Here is a 16,590-nt window from a genome sequence, read left to right on the forward strand (position 1 = left end):
TACTGACTCCAGCACAGCGAGCGGACTGACTCCTCTGTGTGATGAGTTCATGAGTGCCTCGGAGTCTCCCTCTGCCACTGGCCTGCCGAACAGGGACTTCCCGCCCTGGGAGCCTCTCAGGCTGTTTGTGTCTGAGTGTGACTGAAAACCATTTGGTAACATCAGCTGGGGATGCTTGTGAAAAGACAAGTTCCTGGGGTGCCTGGGTGGCTCAGTTGGTTAAGTGTCTGACTCTTGCTTTCAGCTCAGGTCACAATGTCGCGGTTCACAGGATCGAGCCCTGCGTCGGCTTCTGTGCTGACGGTGCGGAGCCTGCTTGGGGTTCTCTCTCCCTCTCTCTCTGCCTCTCCCCTGCTTACATATGCTCTCGCTCTCTCTCTCAAAATAAATAAATAAATAAACTTTAAAGAAAAGAAAAAAGGCTCCTGACCTCTTGACTCAGAAGTTATCTGTCAGGGAATGTGGATTGTAACAAGTTTGGGGGGCCGCTGCTACCCAGAGTGTGGACCTGAACCCACACGGGCTCCACTTGGGAGCTTGTTAGAAACACAAATTCACAGTCCTGTCCAGAACCCCTGCATCAGCCCCTCTGGAGGTAGGGCCCGAGCTTCTGTGTGATTCTCGAGCCCCACGCCTGCTGGACCAGGTAAAAGCAGTGTGTTCGTTTCTTCTTGCTGCTGTGACCAATCACCACAAGCTTAGTGGCTTAAGACAACGCAAATGTATTCTCCTACAGTTCTGGGGGCCAGAAGCCTGCAATCAGTTTCCCTGGGATAAAGTCAAGGAGTCAGCAGGGTTGTGGTCCTTCCAGAGGCTCCAGGAGCATCGGTTTCTTTGCCTGTTTTCAACTTCTCGTGGCTGCCTGTGTTTCTTGCCTGGGGGCGCCTTCCTCCATCTTCAAAGCCTGCCTCTGCTTCTGCCGCCGCATCTGTCTCCTTCTCTGAGTCTGCCTCCTCTGCCTCCCTCTTGCAAGGACGCTGGTGATGACACTGAACCCACCAGGATAATCCAGGATAATCTCCCGTCTCAAGATCCTCGACCTGATCACGTGTGCAGAGTCCTTTTTGCCATGTAAGGTACCATTCCCAGCTCCCTGGGATGGGACATGGGCAGATTTGGAGTGGGGGAGGGCATTCTTCAGCCTTCCACAGGCAGTCCAAAAAGGTCCTTGTCGATACGTAACTGCGCTACGCAGAAGCCAATGGACCAGTGTTTGTCAAGGGTCTTGACTATGCCCATCATAGTAATGTAGGCAGCTCCAAAGGTGAGTGAGGGGAATCCCTGAGAGTCCCTTTGTTTTGTTTTTGTTGTTGTTTTTTAAATTTTTTTTCATGTTTTGAGAGAGAGACAGAGCGTGAGCAGGGGAGGGGCAGAAAGAGAGGGAGACACAGAATCTGAAGCAGGCTCCAGGTTCCAAGCTGTCAGCACAGAGTTCGAAGCGGGGCTCGAACTCACGAACTGGGAGATCATGACCTAAGCCAAAGTCCGATGCTTAACCGACTGAGCCACCCAGTTGCCCCAACCCCTGACAGTCCCTTTGGATGAGTGCTTCAGTGTACTAAGCACTTCGCATAGATTATCTTGCTGATGTCTCAGGACAATCCTGTGAGCAGTAAGGGTCGTTAGCTCATCCCCAGACCTGCTGACACAGAACGCACATTTTAACAAGAACTACTGTTCCAGACAACCGGCAAATACAAGCAGTACTTTACTGTCATAATTCTTCTCTATAAGGAAAAAGCACCATCTTAATTCTTATGATTAAAATGTTTTGTTTTGTCCTAAATGTAATAAATCTCATTATAGAAAAATGGTGACACGAACAGAAAAATATCACCTGTCCTCCCCACACCCTAATGTAACCACTACTTCATTCCTTTCAGAGGCTTTTTCACCGAACCTGGTCTAAACATAGCCGCACCGTCATTATTTCAATGGCTTTATGACAGTAGAATGGTTGATTTCAGCGTTCCCCAATTTTCGTCAATTTTTCACTAATCTGAGCAATTTTGTCTTTGTGCGCATAGCTTTTGCCTAAATGGAAGATTATGTCTTTAGAATAGATTTCCCAAAGTGGAATTACTGAGTCCTTGGTAATAAAAACTCAAAAAAAAAAAAAAAAACCACCACATTTTACGATTTTAGTTGTACGTTGTTTGCGTGTGGGTGGGTGGGTGTAGGCTGGGAGCTTGTTTTGGGAGCACAAAAATCTAACCTTTTCATCTAGATTCTACGACACAGTGAGCATGTCTCACCTCTGCCTCTTGAACAAATGGGCCTGGGTTCAGCCTGTGGACATGAGTCTAGCTCTAGGAGATGCCTGGTGACATTGCTATGAGGAACCACCCACTCCCAACCTGGGATTCTTATCTTCTAAGACAGTGACCTTGGTCATCAGCATCACCCCTGACAAAGCAGGTCATGGGATGTGCTCACCCCTGCGGTCACTTATGACTATATGGCTGGTTTACAGAAATAGACGGGTGCCAATGTTAACTGTTCTGATGGGTCATGTTAGAAAGTAGCAGTGACTAGGTCACTGTCATTTGATTTCTGTCCCTTCATTTTTCACACCAGTCAAAGCAAAAGTGGGACAAAGATTTGGGTGTTTTTTTTTTTTTTCTGGTGAACTTTTTAAAAAAGTTTTATTTATTTTCGTAATCTCTACACCCAACATAGGGCTTGAACTCACAACCCTGAGATCAAGAGTCACATGCTCTTCCAATTGAGCCAGCCAGGCGCCCTGGTTCCCTTTTTTTTAAGCATACAATTTCAGTGGTTTTAAATAGCAACTATCAGGGAGCCCGGGTGGCTGAGTTGGTCAAGCATCCAACTCTTGATTTCAGCTCAGGGCACGATCTCACAGTTCGTGGGTTCGAACCTGGCGTTAAGCTCTGCACTGACAGTGCACAGCCTGCCTGGGGTCTCTCTCTCCCTCTCTCTCTGCCCCTCTCCTGCTTGTGCGCTCACTCTCTCTCTCAAAATAAACAAAAAATTATTTTAAAATTTAAATAGCAACAATCACCACCATCAATTTTATAACATTTTCATCACCTCCAAAAAACCCTAGACCAAATAGCAACCACTTCCAATTGTCCCAAAGCTTCCCCCTCATTCCCACCCCCCAGACAATCACTAATCTGGAGATTAGTCTCTAGAGATTTGACTATTCTGGGTATTTTATATAAGTGGAATCATTCAATACATGACCTTTTGTGACTGGCTTCTTTCACTTAGCATAGTGGGTTTTATTTTTATTTTTATTTTTATTTTTAAAAAAATTTTTTCTTTTGAGAGAGAGAGGTGGGGGAGGGACAGAGAGAGAGAGGGGAACACAGAATCCAAAGCAGGCTCTAAGCTCTGAGCTGTCAGCACAGGGGCTCAAACCCACAAACCCACAAAATGAGATCATGACCTGAGCCAAGGTCGGACCCTTAACTGCCTGAGCCACCCGGGCGCCTCTGGCATAGTTTTCAAGGTTCATCCACGTTGCAGCATATGTCGGTATTTCGTTCTTTTTATGGCAGGATGATATTCCATCGTATGGATGTAAGGATAGACCATGTTTTGTTATTCGTTCATCTGCTGATAGACATTTAGGTCATTTCCAGTTTGGGACTATTATGAATAAATCTTGCTGTGGACATTTGTGAGCTGGTGTGTGGCCACGTTTGCATTTCTCGAGTACCCAGGAGTACTATTGCTCGGTGATATGGTGACTCTGTTTTTCACTTTTTGAGGAACCGTCAGACTGTTTTCCAAAGAGGCTGCACGATCTTGGCATCCCCACCGGCCGTGTATGAAGATTCCATTGTTTTCACATCTTCACCAACACTTGTCTGTGTTTTTTCTTCGAGCCATCCGTCTGGGTGTAAAGTGGTGTCTCACTGTCATTTTGCTTGCATTTCCCTCGCCGTTAATGGTACTGAATGTCTTTCATTGTCTGTTAGCCATGTGTATATCTTCTTTGAAGAAATGTCTTATTCCAACCCTCTGCCCATTTCTTTAATTGGTCTATTTGTCTTATTATTGAGTTGTAAGAATTCTTTGCCTATCCTGGTTCTAGTTCTCTCAACAGATAAATGATTTACGAATATTTCCTCCTACTTTGTGGGTTGTCCTCACTGGTACATCTTTTTTAGTCTACACGTGGAAAAAGCTGTAGCAATTAAAATTTTTCTTTTGGTCTTTTTTCAACCATAGTTTTCTGGTATATGTGTGTGTGTGTGTGTGTGTGTGTGTGTGTGTGTACGTGTGCAGGTGCATTAAATCCAAACATTAAGCAGCATTTTAAAATACAGTGCCTGGGGCGCCTGTGTGGCTCAATCAGTTGAGCATCTGACTCTTGATTTCGGCTCAGGTCATGATCCCAGGGTTGTGTGATCAAGCCCCGTGTTGGGCTCTGCCCTGAGCCTGGAGCCTGTTTGGGATTCTCTGTCTCCCTCTGCCCACCCCCCCAGCTTGCACGCATTCTCTCTCTCAAATAAAAATAAAGATATAAATAAAATAAAATAAAATAAAATAAAATAAAATAAAATAAAATAAAATAAAATAAGAGTGCCAAAGCAGAAGCAGACTCTTTGTTTGCCGATCTGATTCTTCAAGTAAGTGAAACTGAACCAACACCAAAAATGACAGCTCTTTTCTCTCCTGTGCCCCCAGACTTCCTACCTAAACACAGATCTCCAGAGACAGAGGAGTGGAAGAAGAGGCAATAAATCATCCACATTTGGGCAGGATCATCTTGCAAATAACGACATACCACTCAACCAAGAGGCTAAGTCCGTCAGTTGAGGCTGTGAAATCCACCGCAGAATGTCTTAATTGAAAGAAAAAAAATAATAAACATTTTCAGGAAACGAGCCCCGCGTTGACAGGAAACAGGACTGTTCCATGTGTTGGACAAACGTCCCTTCTGAAGAAAAGTGCTGGTCCTTCCACTACTGACACATCTATGCAGGCTGACTTAAACCAATAGCTGAGCTTCTGGGGAAACGTGGGGACACTGTCTTCCGAAGGCCCCTGCCACGTAAAGGAGTAAGTATCATGAGACAGATGGATCTGGAAGGTTCTTCCCTTTCTTTCCTGGCTGCCCACATGCCTACCGCCCAACCCTCAAGCTCAATCTTTCCTGCAGCCTCCTCAGACCCCGGCAGCCCCCACAGGTCACCTTGCTCTCTGACCACCCCTGGGGCCTTCTGTCCCTCCCACACAATGTTGCACTTGATTCTCTACTTCCTGAGATCGCTTTCTCTGTTAACATCTTGACTCCCACATCTCCCTGCAAGTTTCTAAAGGCCTGTTGTTCCTTTTTTTATTTTTATTTAAAAAAAAAATTTTTTTTTAAGACAGAGAGAGCGCAAGCACATAGGGGGGAGGGGCAGAGAGAGCGGGGGGGGGGGGGGTGGAGGGGAGAGACAGAGGATCCGAAGCTGGCTCTGCACTGTCAGCAGAGAGCCTGATATGGGGCTCGAACTCATGAACCGCTAGATCGTGGCCAGAGCTGAAGTCGGACACTCAACTGCTCAACCAACTGAGCCACCCCGACACTGCTGAGGCCTGTTTTTCCTTATATACAAAGAAGGGATCCTCTCCATGTTTGTTGAAGTGAGGGCAAGTGTGGCCTAGAAGACTGGGAAACCCTGCTGGGCCAGCGCCCCATCTCACAGGCTGTGCTTCGCTGGGGTTCTCAGGGCCACTGGCAAAAGAGGGAGCAGCAGGCCTGGGGGCCGCAGCTGCTGTCAATGCACTATTTGGCTCTTCCTCTCTGCCCCTCCCCTTCCTGTGCCTCTGCTGTCTGTGTCCTTTCATTTCTCATTTTTTCGAGATTTCTATCCTTCCCACTAAATGACAAGAAGAAAAAATGATCGTCGCTGAACTCAAAGAATAGCAAAAGGAAGGAAGCCTCAAATTATTTCTTCGGTTGTTTTTCATCTTTCTTTTCCTTCTTTTTTCTTTTCTTGTTTGCATTTTGTCAAATGTGGCCAAGTGAGTTTTGGGAACTTGTATCTATCTAGAATTGTAGATGGTGGAAGAAACTGTAGACAGATCATGTAGCTCAACACATACCTTTACAATGAAGAAATGGAGGTTCAGAAAGTTACCCCAAATAGCACAGCTAGTGAGTGGCAGGGTCAAGGCTGGAACCTGGGTCTCTTTTTTTTTTTTTTTTTTTAAACGTTTATTTTAAGAGACAGAGAGAGAGCAGGGAGGGGCAGAGAGAGAGGAAAACCAAGCAGGCTCCATGCTGTCAGCGCAGAGCCCGATGCGGGGCTCGAACTCACAAACTGTGAGATCGTGACCTGAGCCAAATTCAAGAGTCGGACCCTTAGCCTGGGTCTCTGGACTCCTCCTCCTGTGCTTTTGCCCCTGTCCCTGGGGTGGGCTTCTTATGCATATGATGCCTGGCTCATAAAGGAAGGATGTTTGATAAATGTCATTATTTTTATCACCATTAGCAATGTCTCCAAACCTATATAGGTCTCTGAATTTAGGCTGATTCAGAAACCTAAACATCCAGGAGTGAAATTCAGCATCAGAAAGAAAGAAAGTAACGCATTGCTCTGACAGCTTTCCGAAAACTCATCATGGCAGAGTTTCCTAAAACTCTACAGTCTCTTATTCTGTAAAAGTGCTGGCTTATTGTTGGCAGACGATTAAACCCCAAATCCAACGCAAAACCAGAACTTAAGAGCTGAACATTCAGAAATGCGTATGGATATCCTGACCCTCTCCTGGCTCAGCCCTGCCACATGTGGCCTTGAGTCAGGCTGTCCAGTGCAATTAAACGTCACGTTCTCTGTCAGACGAGTGGCATCTCCAGAATTAGCAAGCAATGCTGCTGTAGGAAAAGGCTCCATCAAATGTATCCACGCCGTGGAATCAGACAAAATGTATCTGTGTGAGAATCAGCTGATTTTATGGAGGGGAAGGAGGGGAACATCAGGGCCCTGAGAAATTCTCATTATCTTGCTTTGAGAACCTTCCAATGAAAACAGACATTGATAGGGCTTCCTTCCAGCAGAAGCCTTAGGATTAGCTTCTTCTGCTTGCCTAGACAGTGGAAACAGCACTCTCTTATAACCCTTCCTTTTAGCATAAAGATCTTGGTTATATGATGTAGCAGTGATAGAAGGAATAAGAGGAATAAAATGGAACCAAGACACCGAGATAAAAGGCAGAGCACAATTTTTCTGTTTGATGTTTTCTGAAAAGTATCATGATCTGACGAGATTTTTCCTTCTTTCATCCTCTTGATGGCTGAGGCCCTGATTGTTGCAATCAAAGTCGAGTGGAGTACCCGGTGAATCAGCTCCCAGGATAATGCAACTCTGGGAGAACTGAGCTCAGAGTTTTAGAAGGAAGGTTCATGAGAATCATGTGACATGCTGGCTGTCAGGGAGATGGCCGTGTGGGGACCCTGGGGGCCCGCGGCCCAAACAAAGACTTCTGTGACCTCCGGGCTCATGGGTACACTCCAGGAGGGCCCAGTCCCGACCCAGAGCAACATGGCGCCGGGGTGGCACCAGTGTTATTTCAGTCCTGCGCCTTGGGCTCTTGTGGTGCATATCTTGCCGCCCTAGGAAGGGCCAGGGGAGAAACCTCAGCGCTTGTGTTATCTCTAGGTTAACCGTTTCCGGTGTTGCAAATAAGCAAATCCTGGGGCTTCGATGGTTTATTGGAATATCAAGGAGCTGGAGGGCATTTGCTCTATAAATCCTCCCTGAGTATCTGGTGGAGGCCCATCTCCGTGTGACAGGCTGGGAGAGTGGGGAGACAGGAACCCAGCCCTTTGGGAATTTACAGTCAGGGGCTGGCTTTGGAAGAAGTACTACCAGGGACTCACCTCATTCAACGGTGGCCTTATGTAAAGAGTGCTTTTGTGTCACCGATGCTGGGACACCTCGGTCCTCACTTCACCCTGCCCCGAGAGCCACAGCTCCTTAGGATCCTGGGATTAATGATCAGAAGGCAGGAACTGCCTGGTCAGAGAATCTTAGGATAGTTTTTGGCCACGTGGCATGCACCACGTGAGAGTCAGGTGGTACCCCACCCGGCTTATGCCTGATCCCGAAAGAGAAAGTTCAAGAGGGTTTGGCAAATGTCAGTATGTCAGTGTTTGCTCTTGTGTCCCCTCCCATTAATAGGGCCACCCACGTAACACAGGCAGGGGAACCTACTGACTTCGTTTCGTCCTTCCACAGTCCATGCTTGACAGCACTGCATCCTGGGTGTTAAACAGCCCGGGATGCTTCCATCTGAACCATCGGGATCTGAGTTCTTACGTGACTGGCTGAAAAGCAGCAGAGTCATCCCAAAGCGATTTATTGAATAAACAGAAGAGCGAGCGAGAGAGCAAGGGAATGAGGGGGTGAGAGACTGAGAGAGCGAGCGAGAGCGAGAGCCTTTATGCAGATGTCCAGAAAGTCCAGTGCAATCGGCCTTGAGGTTTAATTAGTTAAATCTGTCATCTCAACCCCAGACACTTCAGAGCCGTGGTGCTCAGCCGGGCTGCGCGTGACAATCCCCTGGGGAGCTGACAGAATGTACAGATGCCCAAGTCCTACCACCGACGAATTAAATCCGAGTCTCTGGGGGTGGTTCACAGACATCAGTATTTATTAGCATTTCCACTGCTATAGAATCATCAGACAACTGACGATCACTGAATTAGATGTCTGCGAGAGGATTTAGGAGGACCAGATTTTTAAAATCCCCTGCTCTTCTGAGTATACTCCAATTCCATTTCAACATAAGACCTGGGCATGATTAGTATCAGGCCTCAGTAACCTCAACTCGTTATTATTCTCAACATTTTGCGTTACCAAGAGAATACTGCTTATATGTATGCACAAACACGTTTGAGTATATAGTCATGCATCTATGCAGAGAGGTGGGTTCAGCACTATGTTTCTGGCAACAGAGTACATAATGGCTTCATTTCTGTCAGGGATGCATTCACCTCCTTTCCTGACACGGACCCCTGAAAATTCAGGCACGCCTTTATTCAGAGAACACGAGCCTGCTGCAGCAGGTGCAAAGGAGACAAGGGCCTGGCCAGCGGGAGGGGGAGAAGAGCCTACTCATTATCCAACGAAACAGCGTTGTATTGGGTGCTGACGGAGGTTCAGGCCAACACGATGGCTTAAGAGAAAGAGCTAGAAGAGACGACTTTCCTGAGATTTGACGGATGAGGAGTAGCTTGCCCGGCAGCTCAGGGTGGGGATGGAATAACAAGATGGGTGTAGGGCAGGCTCAGAGGCAGGAAAGAAAGAAATTCCTAACTGGGCCTCCGTCTTGCCCTCGCCTAGAATATTCCATTAAGAAACACGACAAAACAGGGTGCTATAATCCTGTTTCCTCCTAACACAGGGGGTTCTGGACACTTCTTCACATAGGGAATGAGATAGAAGCCGTGCCCTTTAGGGAATTTCGGTCTCATGGGGGGCTACGAATGGACCTGTATCACCACGCTTTCCTTTCTACATTTTTTTTTTTCCAAAGCAGACTGTTGAATCTGCTCTAACTGAACGCAAGACAAACCCAGTGAGAGGAATGAAAGTGTGTCATATGTAAGTAGCTGAAGCAGCGCGCCTGAGACTTCGGTCTGGCAACGACACCCTACGGTTGTATATCACTCTGCCATTTATTAGCGTATTTGATCTTCATAAAAGCTTTGTGAGGTAGACAAGAGGAGACAGGCAATATTATTCCCGCTTTACTTGACTCAACGGGTCAAGTGATTGACCCAGAGTAAGGAAGTAATGAATTGCTCTAGAACCCACGTCTTCCTACTCCTTATTTCATCTTTCTACATATTTCTTTCCTTCTGGCTGAACACCAATTTGTCACAAATGTCTCCATGCCACACCATTTAGAAAGAAGAGAAAGCTAGTCCTGGAATAACTCAATTTGAGGAGAATGTCTTAGTCCCCAGTTTAGTCTCTTAGCAACCACATATATTTAGTGATGGCTCCTTCTATGCCTATAAAGCATACCCAATGCGCACTTGGTTTCATATGTATTCCTTGAGCTGGACCGTAATTTAACTACAGCTTTGGTCTAAAAACTCTAATAACTCTTTCATACTCAGATTCTTATTTTTTACCTTCTCTGCTATGCATCTGATGTATGAAATTCTGACAGTTTCTCATTTTAAAAATTTTCTCGGGGCGCCTGGGTGGCTCAGTCAGTTAAGTGTCCGCCTCTTGATTTAGGCTCAGGTCATGATCTCATGGTTCGTGAGATTGAGCCCCATGTCGGGCTCTGCACTGGGTGGCTCTCTAAGGGCGCCTGGGTGGCTCGATTTCTTAAGCATCTGACTCTTGATTTTGGTTCAGGTCACGATCTCACAATTTGTGAGATCGAGACCCACATCGGCCTCTGCACTGACAGTGCAGAGCCTGCTTGGGATTCTCTCTCCCTCTCTCTCTCTCTGTCCCCCCCCCCCGCCACTTGTGCCCTCTCTCTCCATTCCCTGCAAAAATAAATAAAAAAAGATTCTCTCTCTCTCTCTCTCCCTCTGCCCCTCTTCCCTGCTCAAGTGCACGCTCTCTCTCTCTCAAATAAATAAACATTAAAAAAAAGATGATCTCTTCAAAAAAAAAAAAAAGACATTTTCTTTAAGAGGATGATGCTAATAAAGGATATTTTTTTCTTAAAGGTGGTTTATGACTTCAATAAACTTATGGGAATTTATACAGGTACAACCTTTTGGGGAAATAATATGACAATGAGTATCAAAACCCTAAAACACATCCTCTGTTTGACCTGTTAGTTCCACCTCTGGAATCTGTCCCAGGGAAAGCAAATCTAAACTGCAGACCAAAATTTGTGCGTACAGGTCTTTCTCGATGCCTTATTTAGTGGGTGGGTTGAGTTAAATTTTATACAGTCATAAAAAAGAATATCGTGCTTTCATTAGAATAAATCTTTTAGTGGTAAAATGCTCATTTTACTAGTTACGAGATCAAGTGGAATGTGTGCATGTTATGAACCCAGCTACGCGAAGCCCCATAGATGAGAGAGAAACACACCAAAATGTCAACAGTAGTTGTGTCTGGGAGGCACCATATTGGTAAATTTCCTTTCTCACGCATGTTTTTCTGTTTCTCTCAAGTTTTCTGCTGTGAGTGTGTGTTATTCTTATGACGGGGAAAAAACGAGCTTTGAAGGACCGTGCTTCTGTGTTGAATGTAGCGTCTACACAGGCATCTACTTTGAACAGCTCTGAGAATATGCTCCAGGGAGTGAAGTGAGGAATAACACAACCATCCTGGCACTGGCCTCCCTGCTTCTACCCTTGACTCCCTCCAGCTGGTGCTCTGCACGGCAACCAGAGGTATGCTCTTAACATGGAAGGACCCATTTCACTCTTTCACTCAATATCCTCTAGTGGTTTCCCATCTCGTTAAGGCAGTGTCTTCAGCAGAGCTGACAAAGCCCTGTGGCATCCACTCCCTCCTCCCCACTGCCTGTGCCCCCCACCTCCATCTACTCCGGCCACACTGGCTTCCTTGCTGTCCCTTCCACAGACCAGGAAAACACCTGCCTCGGGAATGTTCCCTCTCAAAGGTGTTCTCTCAAACACCAGGATGGCTGCCCCCTCCCCTTCTGCACATCTTCCCCAAATGTCACCTTCTCAGGGAGCCTTCCTAACCATCCAATTCAGATCTATATACCCCACTCTCCTCCTAGGTATCCACCCTACGCTCCTGATCCCTCTTACCGGATTCATTTTTCTTTTATCTGTAGGACACATCATCTTTTAATACACGACGCAGCCCACTTATTCAGCACAGGCTTCAGTGTGTAATTGGCAGGCCAAGAGACTGAGCTCTCCCAGCTCATCTGCGCTGTGAAAATGTGGAAATCGCCTTTTGTGCCTGTTTTCCTCTCCCAAAGTATATATTTTTTTGGCAGAGAAATGAGCACATTGTCTATATAGCCCTACATTTGTCTACTTGTGTATTTATTACAACTGGCCGTGTAAAGGTACATCATATAGGTCATTGCATATGACTTAGGTCTCTACTAATTCTGTTTGAGTCATTGCCAAATACATTTCCAAAATGGCCCTAACATAAAGACATACTCAATTTCATTGAGATGTATATTTATATTCTTTTTGGAAGGATACTATATGCACATGGTTCAATAGTCCAAAGATAGAAAAAGGTATACAGTGAAAAATGTCCCTGTCTTCCAGTTCCCCAGTGCCCCTCGCTAGTGGTAACTATTGTTAGCAGTGTCTTATGTATTCTTACAAACATATTGTATCACTACCGAAGTAAATTCATACGTAATATATAGTTCCCTTTTTTATCCCCAAAGCAGCATACTCCACACACTATTCTCTCTACCTTGCTTTTATTAGTAGTTCATCTAGGCGATCATTCTGAATCAGTACATAAAGATTCTCCTTACTGTTTTGTAGTGGCATGTCATTCCATTGAGTGTATGTGTCCAAAATTTTTTAATTATTTTTAAATATTTTATTAAAATTTTTAAATAATGTTTATTTTTGAGAGAGAGAGAGAGAGAGAGAGAGACAGAGTGTGAGCAGGGGAGAGGCAGAGAGAGAGGGAGACACAGAACCCGAAGCAGGTTCTAGGCTCTGAGCCATCAGCACAGAGCCCAATGCGAGACTCGAACCCATGAACCGTGAGATCATGACCTGAGCTGAAGTCGGATGCTTAACTGACTGAGCCAGCCAGGCTCCCCTAAAGATTTTATTTTTAAGTAAATTCTACACCCAACGTGGGATTCCAACTTACAACCCAAGATCAAGAGTCACATGCTTGACCAACTGAGACAACTAGGTGCCCCATGCACGTGTCAAAATTACTTAGCCAGTCCTATACCGGTAGATGTCTGGATGTTGGCATTGTTTCCAATCTTTTGGTATCATAGACAATACTTGTATATATAAGTCATTTTGCACATATACAACTGTATCTGTAGAATACATTCCTAGAGGTAATTCAATTTGTCACTTTGTGCATTTATAATATTGCTGCATATCTTATTTTTGGGTATGAGGACACAGGATTTTCAAGATGTCAACCTCTGGGGTGCCTGGCTGGCTCAGTCGGTAGAGCATACGACTCTTGATCTTGGAGTTGTTAGAGCTCTACACTGGGTACAGAGATACTTAAAAAATATATATATTTTACTTAATATATATTACTTTATATACATGACTTATAATATGTGTGTATATATATACATATGTGTGTGTATATATATATATACACATATGGTTGTATGTATATATACATACATATATATGTATATATATGTATGTATATATATGTGTGTATATATATATGTATATATATATATGTGTATACATATATATATATACACACACACACACACACACACACACACACATATCCTCTGTAAATTAATGTGAGATTTCAACGTCATTCCAACCAAAATATCCATAGTATCAGTTTTTGGAACTTTAAGTCCACTTATGACACACTTTTGCTCTGCATTCACCAATGGCTCCCCATCTTGCTCAGAGAAACAGCCCAAATCTTCATTTTCCCACAAGGCCCTCTTGGATTACTCCCTGTTACTTCTCTGACCTCATTTCCTTCTCTCTCTCATGCGCTTTGCTCCAGGCACACTGGCCTCTGGTCTCAGGGCCTTTGCACAGTGCTTCTGCTTGTCCGCGCACTTTGTTTCCTCACCTCAACCGCCATATTCTCAATGAAGCCTGTCTTGATCCCCTGGTTTCGTACTTTCCCCACTTCCTATCTTCCTTCCCTATTTTGTCTCTCTCCGTCTCACTTATCACCCTTTGACACTGTAGGTATTTGACTGATTTGTCTTCCTCTCTCATGCAGCTAGAACGTAAGCACCACGTGGGCAGATATTTTCCCTGTTCTGGTCACTGCTGTATCCCCAGTGCTTAGACCACTGCCTGTTGCTTAGGAGTTGCCCAGTCAACACTGATTGGTTTAAATAAGCATGTGGAATAGCCGGAACCCTGGGGGGGAAATGATTAACAGGTAAGGGGTGGTGATTAGCTTTACTACATAGGAAAATAGGTTATAAAGCAAAACTAATTAAAATTGGGTTTCTGGACCAAGAATAACTTGAGCAGAAGAAGAGAACAGGGTTTGGAAATAGACCCAAATCCATATGAGAATTGGAAACACGATGACAGTCACGTACGAAATCAAGACAAGAAAAGATGGATTATTCAATAAACGGGTTTGGAATACCTGTCTAGTCACTTGGAGAAAACAAGATGAAAACTCTATGTCTCCTCTTACACCAGGGAACCAAAGATACACAGTAAAACCCTGGGTTGTGAGCAACTTGTTCTGTGAGTATTCCACAAGACCAGCAGACATTGCTGATAAATTTTATTTTATTTTTTTTTTGAGGCTTCTTTTTTTTTTTTTTAATATATGAAATTTATTGTCAAATTGGTCCATACAACACCCAGTGCTCATCCCAAAAGGTGCCCTCCTCAATACCCATCCCCCACCCTCCCCTCCCTCCCACCCCCCATCAACCCTCAGTTTGTTCTCAGTTTTTAACAGTCTCTTATGCTTTGGCTCTCTCCCACTCTAACCTCTTTTTTTTTTTTTTTTTCCTTCCCCTCCCCCATGGGTTCCTGTTAAGTTTCTCAGGATCCACATAAGAGTGAAACCATATGGTATCTGTCTTTCTCTGTATGGCTTATTTCACTTAGCATCACACTCTCCAGTTCCATCCACGTTGCTACAAACGGCCAGATTTCATTCTTACATTGCTGATAAATTTTAACTTGATAAATGAGTGATATCTTACAATACGAGTAGTAGGTGATGCCGAACGTTACATGATCACAACTGAGCCAATGGTTCTCGAAATTCGCTTTGATACACAAGTGCTTTGGATTACAAGCATGTTTCTGGAATGAATTATGCTCGCAAACCAAGGTTTTACTCTATCTGGAAAAAAAATCCAACACTAAAATTTGGGGGGACTAATTTGTAATCATGGGGACAAGACTAAGAAGAGATGTAGGAAAAGATTAATAAATTTCACAAAAAACAAAAAAGCTCTCGTAGGGAAAATTGCCACAGACAGAGTTAAAAGACAACACGTACTAGTAAGAACTTTTCAAGATATATGACTTGTGACTAATTTCCGAAAGTTGCAAAAAGCTCTTATTAAATCGATAAGAAAAAAATGAAGAACCTGACAGAAAAATGGGACAGGACATGAATAAGCAGTTCTCAGAACAAGAAATCCCAGTGGCCAATAAATAGTGACAAAAGGCTTACTTTCACTTATACTTTTAAACATGCAGATTAAAATATCAAGAAAATACATTTTTTTTCATTATCAGATTGGCAACGATCCACCAATTTGTTAACAGCTACACTGGCAAAGAAGAGACATACGCATTCTCACTTACTGCTGGGAGAGGGCGGTTTCAGGCGATCTCTTTGCAGAGCACTTTGGCAATCTCTCTGAAAATTAAAGCTGGACAATGCTCTCTGACCCAGCAGGTCCACATCTAGGAACTTGTACTATGGAGACAAGGAAAAAAGATCAAGCATATACATTGTAGAATTATTTGCATTAAAAAATAAAACCCCGATTGTCCAATCATAAGGAAACACCAGTTAAATAAACCATTCTGCATCCGTACAATGGAAATATTCTACAGCCATTTAATAAATTACTTGGGATCTTATATGTGATTATGTGATACAAGATTCAGTAAATGCAAACAACACGTGTAGTATATTTCTATTTGTGATAGAGTGGACATGCGTATATATTATTGTATGTGTATAAAAAGGGTTCTGGAAAGATCTATAATGTAGCAGGTAGTGGGAGTTAGGTCTATGTTGAGGAGACAAAACTGTGCCTCTCATTTTGTAGCTCCTTTCTGGTTCTCATTTCTTGCACTGTGCATGTGTCACATGTATTATAACAGTAAAACACACACACACACACACACACACACACACAAGTTAAATTTCACTCTAAAAATTGTCCTAATCCTAAGGAATGAGGTTCGGGGCGCCTGGGTGGCTCAGTCAGTTAAGCATCTGACTTCGGCTCAGGTCATGATCTTGCGATTCCGTGGGTTTGAGCCCCACATCAGGCTCTGTGCTGACAGTGCAGAGCCTGCTTGGGATTCTGTCTCCCGCTCTCTCTCTCAAACAAATAACCTTTCAAAAATATGAAAAAAAAAAGTCTCTAATGACATTCATCTCTACTGAAATGACTTCAACTATGGAAGGTAGTTTACTCCTCATTCATATTTTCTTTGTTAGCAATAACAAAAAGACCTTTCCAGAGGCAGGAAGCTGGAATCAAAAGAGAATGTATGAAATAAAGGCCTGATTTAAGTCCATGAGATCAAAGGACATTTTCGTCTCCCAATTAAAGAGACATTCCCACTTTCCAGTCCACAGACACGGATGATTGGCCCCAAGCCCACTGTAGCCCGAGAGAGCTCGGTTTGCATTCCCAATCTATAGCTACAAGGTGACCCAGGAAAAGTTATCGAGTCCCTCTCCATCAGTTAAGTTACGAAGTTGTATATAAAGCAAATCCCCAAAAAATGGC

At 44.2% G+C, this 16,590-nt stretch overlaps 1 long non-coding RNA gene across 1 annotated transcript in view; it reads right to left on the reverse strand.

Annotated features, from left to right (window-relative positions):
• LOC122235411 overlaps window positions 1-16,590 on the reverse strand; it is a 34,918-nt gene that overhangs the window by 9,220 nt on the left and 9,108 nt on the right. Inside the window, exon 3 of the long non-coding RNA XR_006213480.1 lies at window positions 15,425-15,539. This is a non-coding gene — a long non-coding RNA (uncharacterized LOC122235411). The remainder of the gene's footprint in view (window positions 1-15,424; window positions 15,540-16,590) is intronic.

The sequence above is a fragment of the Panthera tigris genome, chromosome X, assembly GCF_018350195.1.
Source record: "Panthera tigris isolate Pti1 chromosome X, P.tigris_Pti1_mat1.1, whole genome shotgun sequence".
Classification (NCBI taxonomy): Eukaryota; Metazoa; Chordata; class Mammalia; order Carnivora; family Felidae; genus Panthera; species Panthera tigris.